The following is an 8,166-nucleotide window of genomic DNA, read 5'->3' on the forward strand; positions in this document are numbered from 1 at the left end:
CGCCTGCTTCAGATGTCTAATAGTGGATGTGATCGACTAAGTTGGCTAGATCGAACATTCCAGCTGCATATTGCACACAAATTCCTTGAACATTTTGTTACCAGGGTGTCATGGTGGTAATCATAGTAATGTTTGTATTGTACTGTTTTCATGATTTATTAAAAAACCAATAATATGTTTTGTATTGATTATCAAATATTCCCTCCATCCCAATATAAGTGTCTTAACTTTGTACTAGCTCTAGTACAAAGTTATAATAAGTTTGAGACACTTATTTTGAGACGGAGGGAGTATGTGGTTTCCCATCATCAATCTGATTTTCTTTGTTTGATATTATGAGCTCAAAATAAAATTTCCAAGATCTACTCCTCGTGTGAACTCCCTTCTGGTAGTTTCGTCCACGTTCGCCACCCTACTGAGGGTACTGGCGGTTTCTCGTGCCCTCAACCACCTGATTGGAGAATCTTCAAAAAAAAAGTGGAAATGCCATCTTCAAGAACTATGGGCACAAGCCAACAGCCGACTAAGAATGTGTACTTAGTGTCACCAAGACGTCTTCGAAGGACTCTTCAGCATTAGGATCTTCTTCCATGTTTGGCTAAGTCAACAAGCAGCATGAGTGTATCAAATGTCACAAGCAAAACCAAGGAGGATAAAATTTGGCAGGCCTCTAGTTTAAAAACCGAGTGATTTGGACTTTCGGAGATCTAATTTTTCAATTGCAATAATTCCAGTAGTTTGCAAACAGTTTTGAAAAGCCTTTTCCGTACCCAATACATAGGTACTCTCGACATTCAAATGAATAGTAGAATGCCTTAGATTAATATACCCGTGAAAAGTAGGAGAGAGAAGAGAAATAGAAAAAAAACAAAAAGGGCTTTTATGTAATATCAAACTCTCTCTCTCTCATGCATTATAGGAAAATGGTAGTGTAACATGGGCTTTGGGTATTTTCAAGGGTATATTTTATAGTGCAATACTTTATTTGGTGGTGTGATCCCTCCAGTTGGTGGGGACCATAGACTCTCAGCCTTTGTTTTTATGGACTAGTAGCCAAAGTTTGTGTTTCAAAAATTTACACCTTACATGCTGGAACCGAGTAAGGCATAGCGTGAAGATTGACATTTGGTAATCTGTTAACCAAAGACCATTTTCTTATCGAGGGTCTGACATTGCCTACTGATAGAACATCATTTATATTGGTTGGAGAAAGTCCATGTTAGGTGGTTCAGCTTGCACCCCAGAAGCATACGCCATGAGGTCTTAACCCCCTTACCAAAAAATGTTGGTCGCACCCAAAGACCATCTCTACACACGAAAGCGAACGCCCCATATAGATCCAAAACATGGCTATGTGGATATAGAGGTCGGCGGTGGAAAATTAAAGCCACGTACTCCGCTTCGCAAGAAAAGGCGACCAGAAGGACATGCAAGAAATAAGTGTTGGATCATCTCATCCTCATCACAACAACAACATTTGTCAAAAAAATTTGTACACATACGTATTGCAAGGACGGTCGACGGAGCATGTGGATTGGACGATGTATGTAGCGTTACTGAGTTTCTAAATAGGATAATATGGCCTTGTCTAGTTTTAACAAGCCGGTCAACAGTCGGCCACAAAAAGGACATGTAAGAAGTAAGTGTTGGATCGCAAAAAGAAAAAAAACATTCTGGAATATAAAACGATTATTGTATTTGGTTTACACATGTAAGCTGAGCATAGAACTCGGCTTACAAGACACGCGTCAGCCCCTGGGAGCTCCTAGGACAAAATGGCACTACCAATATAGGTTTAAGCCGAAAGCAAGGCACACGCCTTACATATAAGCCGTGAGCAGATAGATGTTCTCGGCTTACATATACACCCTGCACAGAGGAAACACGATCGGCTTATTCTTGGGCACTGGCGGCATGTGATTGCTCCCAAAAGGAAAATTAAGCCGACTATTGTACTCGGTTTACACATGTAAGCCGAGCATAGACCGTGGCTTTACAAGACACGTGTAAGCTCCTTGGAACACTTAGGAAAAAAGGCATTGCCAGTACAGGTTTTAGCCGAGAGCAAGGTACATGCTTACATATAAGCCGTGAGCATATTGATGTTCTCGGCTTACATATATCCCCTGCATAGAAAGGAAATACGGTTGGCTTATTCCTGGGCACTGGAAGCCCGTGGTTGCTCCATGCACAAAAATTAAGCTGAGAGTGCCACTCGGCTTACAGAGGGCCCACGTGGTGCCTTTATGTTACCAGGAGCCAGGGTTTTAGTTCAGAGAGGGATTAATGACCAGTTCGTAGTATTCCTTCCAGTCCTTTTTAGTTTGCATATAAGTTTTGTCCAAAGTTAAAATGTCTTTACTTTGACAAGACTTGTAAAAAAAGTATCAACATTCTCAATGCTAAATCAGTATTGTTAGATTTATTTTGAAATAGAGTTTTATGGAATATATTTGGTATTATAGCTGTTGATATTTTTTAAATATATATTTGATCAAATTTTACAAAATTTGACTTGACACAAATGTAATACGCCGAGTAAAAAGGATAGGAGGGAGTACTAAAAGACCTGTGGTTGTGGGTAATTAGGGCATGTACAATGGTTGATAAGATAGTCTTATTTTAAGTCTTGCATGTAATTTAGAGATAACAAAAAAAGATGTCTACAATGGGTCATCTCTTGGTCTTATCTTCAATAATTAGTTATTCCTAAAAACGTGGTGAGACATATTATGCTAAGAGATCACCTCTTATCTTTTCTTAAATAAGAGAAGACAAGCCCTTTCTTATGATTTCTCTCTCCTCCACCTCATCATTTATCCTACGTGGCATTGCTAAGATAGAACCATTGTACATGCCCTTAGGATATGCATGTGTCCTGCTACACCAGACACGGGCGGCGGTTGGGTTTTTCACTAGGTAGTGTGTGGATGAACGAAGGGGCTGTTTGGATGACGCCCGCACATGCCCTGCCAATCCCCGGCGTGCCAATATTTTGGCGATGAAATCCGCCGCCGCCGTTTCGCCCACGCATGGGCGTGAAAACTGAACTCCTGACCGAGATTTTGACAGACAAACGATTTTTTGGCCTTGATCCAAAAGACGAGACTTGCCTGCTCCCCCGGCGTGTGCTCATCCGTGCTCCCGCGTACGTGACTTGTTTTGATTGGAACAAAATAAGGCCCGGCCTCACCCTTTAAAATCAGGGGAGGGAGATGATTAGATTAGAAAAAGAAAAGGAAAAAAGACAGCCGTAGAATAAAGTGGGAGCACGGATGGGAGCATGGGAAGGAAGCAGGCAAACCGGATCCTGATCCAAATAGCAGCCCAAGCAAGTGGTCAACGCCAGAATTTTGATAAGGCGCCGCTGGGCTATCATCCAAACAGCCCCGAAGACACGGTCGTCCAACCATCACGATCGTGTAGGGAATATGAGCAGGCTAGTGAATTCTGTCTTAGCGAAAGCGGGATTCTCCCCTCCTCCCCTCCTCCCGCGACGCTCCCGCGAGCGTCCGGGAGGAAACCCTAGCGCCGCCGCCTCTCCTCCCCTCCTCCTCTCCCCCCCCTCGCCGCCGCCGAGGGGCGCGAGCGGGCGAAGCCCGGTCGCCGCCGGCGGCGGCGGGGTCCCCCTCATCTCCTCGCGCGGGGATCTCGGCGCGGGTCGGATCTCGCGTGCCGGGACGCGGCGCTGGTTCTCGGGCGCGGCGGCGCAGCGGCGCTCCGGCGGGGGCCGACGACGGTGGCGTGGCGGCTGCGTGATGGGCGGCAAGGCGCGTGGTGGTGCAGGCCGGCGTGCGGGTTCCGGCGGCGGTTGCTTCTCGGCAGCTCCGGCGAGCCTCCCCTGGCGCTGCGGGTCGTGTGCGACCGGGTCGCGGGCGGCCCCTCTCGCCGCGGCTCTCTGGTGGAGGGGCGGCGCGGCAGCGGTGGTGGTGGGCGCCCCCGTCCAGTCGGGCCCTTGCGGCTGGACGGCGGAGCTCGGCGCGGGAAGACCTCCCTGATGGCCTCCCATGGCTGCGGCGGCGGCATATCTGCCATCTCATCCGTCTTCCTCGACATCGAGTGGCGGTGGCTGCTCTCCGGCGGGTCCGGCCCTTCGGCTTAGGGGGCGAAACAGGTGGTTTCGGGGGGGAGGCTGGTTGGGGGATGAGCGTCTTTGGCCATTGGCCGTTCCCCCACCTCCCCCTTCCCCCGGGCAGCGTCATGTCGCGGTTCGTCTCGAGGCAGCGCCCGCCGGCGACTCCAGGAGGCGGTTGGGGGCGTGGATCTGGTCAAAGTCGTGTCCTTTGGGAGTTCTCGCGGTGGTCTGGTGGCAGGGCGGCGGCCCTGGCGGTGGGAGACGCGGCGGTCGTGGACGGACTGCGCGGCTCGGATGCGGGCGGGCATCTATGGCCGCTCGGGTGGCTTAGCTGCGGGTGGCTGTCGGACCGGGGAGGCGACGGAAGAGTTGAAGCACCGGAGTACATCACTTGCCCAGTACGCGCTCTGGCCGACGATGATGGCGTCCGCGGACGTCGTGTTCCTCCCTGTAGGCTTCGTCGTGGTGCTCCTTCTCCTTCCTTCTAGCTCCGGGTGAAAGCTTGATCTTTGGATCGGACGGTGGCGACATTCCGTGGTCGTACCCCTTCTTGGAGGCATCGTCTTGGAGCCCTCGGTCCGGCGTGGTCCGTCACACTTCTTCCCGGTTCATCGGGCATCCTATGGGTGCGTGGTAGTCGTTGAGGGTGTGTGTCGGTGCCTGGCATCCTTGTTCTCGTCTTGGGTGTGTGTGGTGTGCGTTTGTATCGATGGCTTGGTTGTGGATGTTGGTTGCTTTATAATCTAAAGCGGGGGGAAACCCTTTTTCGGATCGTGTAGGGAATATCCCGCTCCCTTGCGAACATGCGAAATGCTAAATGCATGTGCAGGGACACTTCCTAGTAGGACCAGTATGAATCGTTGGCGCATCGGGCGGTTCGTTCCGGGCGACAACCAAACATGCCCTGCAAATAGTCGGCTCGCATAGCAATCGACGCCAGTTTATACTATATCCTCGCGTACTCGATGACTTTAAATTTGGTCCGTGCCGCATGCGTACATATAGTGCAGTTGATCCCCCACTCTTCTCTCGAGTGAGCTCAAGAAAATAACAGGCAGCCATGGAAATGGAGCAAGCAATTTATCTGGTCTTGGCTCTCCTCCTGCCTCTCCTGCTCCACAAGCTCATCCGGAAGCGCAGCCACGGCACTGGACAGCAGCTGCCGCCTGGCCCGTGGCGGCTGCCGGTCATCGGCAGCCTGCACCACCTCGCCAGCAAGGCGCTGGTCCACCGCGCCTTCGCGGACATCGCGCGCCGGCTGGGAGACGCGCCGCTGGTGTACCTGAAGCTCGGCGAGATGCCCGTGGTGGTGGCTTCGTCTGCCGAGGCCACGCGTGAGGTCATGAAGACGCAGGACCTCACGTTCGTGACGCGGCCATGGAGCCCGACCATCAAGATCCTCATGTCTGACGGGGCCGGGCTAGCGTTCGCGCCTACGGCGCACACTGGCGCCAGCTCCGCAAGATCTGCATCATGGAGCTGCTCAGCGCCCGCCGGGTAAAAACGTTTCGGCACGTCCGGGGGGAGGAGGTGAGGCGCCTCGTCGCCGCCACCACAGCGGGTGCTGGCGAGCCCGTCAACGTCAGCAAACGGCTCGCCGTGCTCATTGCGGACATGACCGTGCGCGCCTTGATCGGGGACAGGTTCAGCAGGCGGGAAGAGTTCCTGATGGTGCTCCAGCAGGGGGTCAGGATCCTCTCTGGGTTTAACCTCGGCGACCTCTTCCCCTCATTCCAGCTCGTCGGCTTCGTCAGCGGCTCCGCCCCACGGGCATGGGAGAATCACACCAAGAGCTTCGAGCTCATTGAGTGCGCCATCAAGCAACACCAGGAGGTGAAGGCCGCCGCCACAGCGTCCAACGGCAACGGCAAGGAGGAGGAGCAGGAGGACCTATCGAACGTGCTCCTGAGGATACAGAAGGAAGGTGGCCACGACGTGCCTTTTACCATGGGAGACATCAAAAGTCTATTAGTGGTAAGCTGCCGGCGGGCTAATTAATTTGTTTTCATTCACTAATTAATTAAATGACCTCCTGTTTTAATCTGTAGGACTTGTTTACTACTGGGAGCGAGACGTCGGCAACGACGCTCATCTAGGCCCTATCGGAGTTGATGAGGAACCCAAGGGCCATGGCAAAAGCACAAGCAGAGGGTACGTGACAGCCTACAAGGAAAGCCAAGTGTGACCGAGGATGACCTGGCCGATCTCAAGTACATGAGACTGATCATCAAGGAGACGTTGAGGCTGCACCCGCCGGGGCCACTGATGTTGCCGCGCGAGCCCACCGAGGCGTGCAAGGTCCTCGGGTATGATGTGCCGACGAGCACCACCGTGTTCGTGAACGCGTGGGTGGTCTGCAGAGACCCCAATCACTGGGACGCCGCGGAGGAGTTCAGGCCAGAGCGGTTCGAGTCCGGCGAAGTAGACTTCAAGGGAACCAACTTCGAGTACACACCGTTCGGGGCAGGCAGGAGGATCTGTCCCGGGATGATGTTCGCGCATTCTAGCATGGAGCTCACCCTTGCTGCCCTTCTCTACCACTTCGACTGGGAGCTTCCTGCCGGAGGGGAGTTGGACATGGAAGAGGAGATGGGCATCACCATCAGCCGGATGAACGACCTGTACCTACAAGCCAAAGTCTTCGTGCTGCTTAATTAGCACACTGCTTCAACCGCACAGTGTATCTGATCAACTTGATTGGCAGGATCGAACAATGCTGTTGCATCTTGCAATTATGTGCACAACATTTATGTACATTTTGTTACAAAGTGTGTCAAGTAGAGTAATGCGTGTATTATGTTGTTCTTATGATTTATTAAAAAAATCAATAATATTATCAGCATTGATTAGCAAATATGTGATTTCCCATCACCAATCTGATTCTCTTTGTTTGATTCTACGAGCTTCTAAATTTTCCAAACTGTACTGAGTGGGGAAACTACCTTTCTAAACACAATTCTGCAATCGTAAGTGTCTCTAGCATGAATCCTCATATTATTTGCCATATGCTCTCTTCAGACTAGCCTGGTATTTGGTAAACGAGGCAAAAGCAAGGTTTTGGTTACCAGGCAGTAAATTAGCTTACCGTACGGTAACCACCCTTCTCGCCACCTGATGGTTAAAGCAGATATGGAGCAAAAAGAACTTTGTTTTAAAAATTTGAATTTAAACATTAGATATATAGTTTAATATAATAACATCTCTAATCATGCCTGAGAACTATTCATAGTATAGTAGCAAGTATGTTCCTTCCATGTCAACACATCGAGGGTTTGTGTATGGAACCAACATTGTTTATTTCTTGAATATACATAGGAATGTATCAAAAAATACATGTTATGAGTTCATTTGTTTGTTTATTTGTAGGGTGATGCACATGAATGTATCAAAGTAATTGATGGTTATGAGTTCAATAACTATCTATATCAACATAGAAAAATTGAACTGAAAATTCGTTTGCAAATTTTTAAGCCATAATTGTGTGGTGTTTTTCATACAGTAACCGTAAATTCCACCCACTTGGTAGAGATCATCTATTCGATAGCAAAAAACCCCTGGGCGACAGTGACCCCTACCTCACGCACGCATAACTAATATCTAGGCCTAATGATGTAGCATGACAGGGAAAAATTGCTAGAAGATGATATGCATCCCAATCTTTTCATCAGACACTAGTGCAGAACAGTCTAGTAGTGCAGGAGGGAAGAATTTTAGACACCAGAATATTTTCTTCCGAAACAGATTATGTGCAATTGCTGCGCAAATATTCAAACATGAACATGATTCACTGCATAATTGCATATTCAAAATTTCAGACTTTACTATTAAATGTTCAACATTAGTGTAATTTTAACATGCTCCCTCTTAGCCCCTCTTGTCACATGAGAGGTAAGAAGGTAAGAGGGAACATGCTAAAATTTGCCTCAACACGTAAAAACGACACCACACTAGATAATTAAACAATACTACGATAGATCATTACAATACTCCTCACTTCTACACTAGACCATCAAAGGGAAGACATCTCTTTGTACGAGAAAAGCGATTCTCCTGTGGACAGGAGGTCCCGTGCATGTGGGAGCCATCCATTC

General features: G+C 49.4%; 1 pseudogene; it reads left to right on the top strand.

Moving 5' to 3' along the window:
- Window positions 1-5,135: 5,135 nt before the first annotated feature.
- Window positions 5,136-6,733, top strand: LOC119367137 (annotated as a pseudogene).
- The last annotated feature ends 1,433 nt before the right edge of the window (window positions 6,734-8,166 follow it).

This window comes from Triticum dicoccoides, chromosome 2B, assembly GCF_002162155.2.
Source record: "Triticum dicoccoides isolate Atlit2015 ecotype Zavitan chromosome 2B, WEW_v2.0, whole genome shotgun sequence".
NCBI lineage: Eukaryota > Viridiplantae > Streptophyta > Magnoliopsida > Poales > Poaceae > Triticum > Triticum dicoccoides.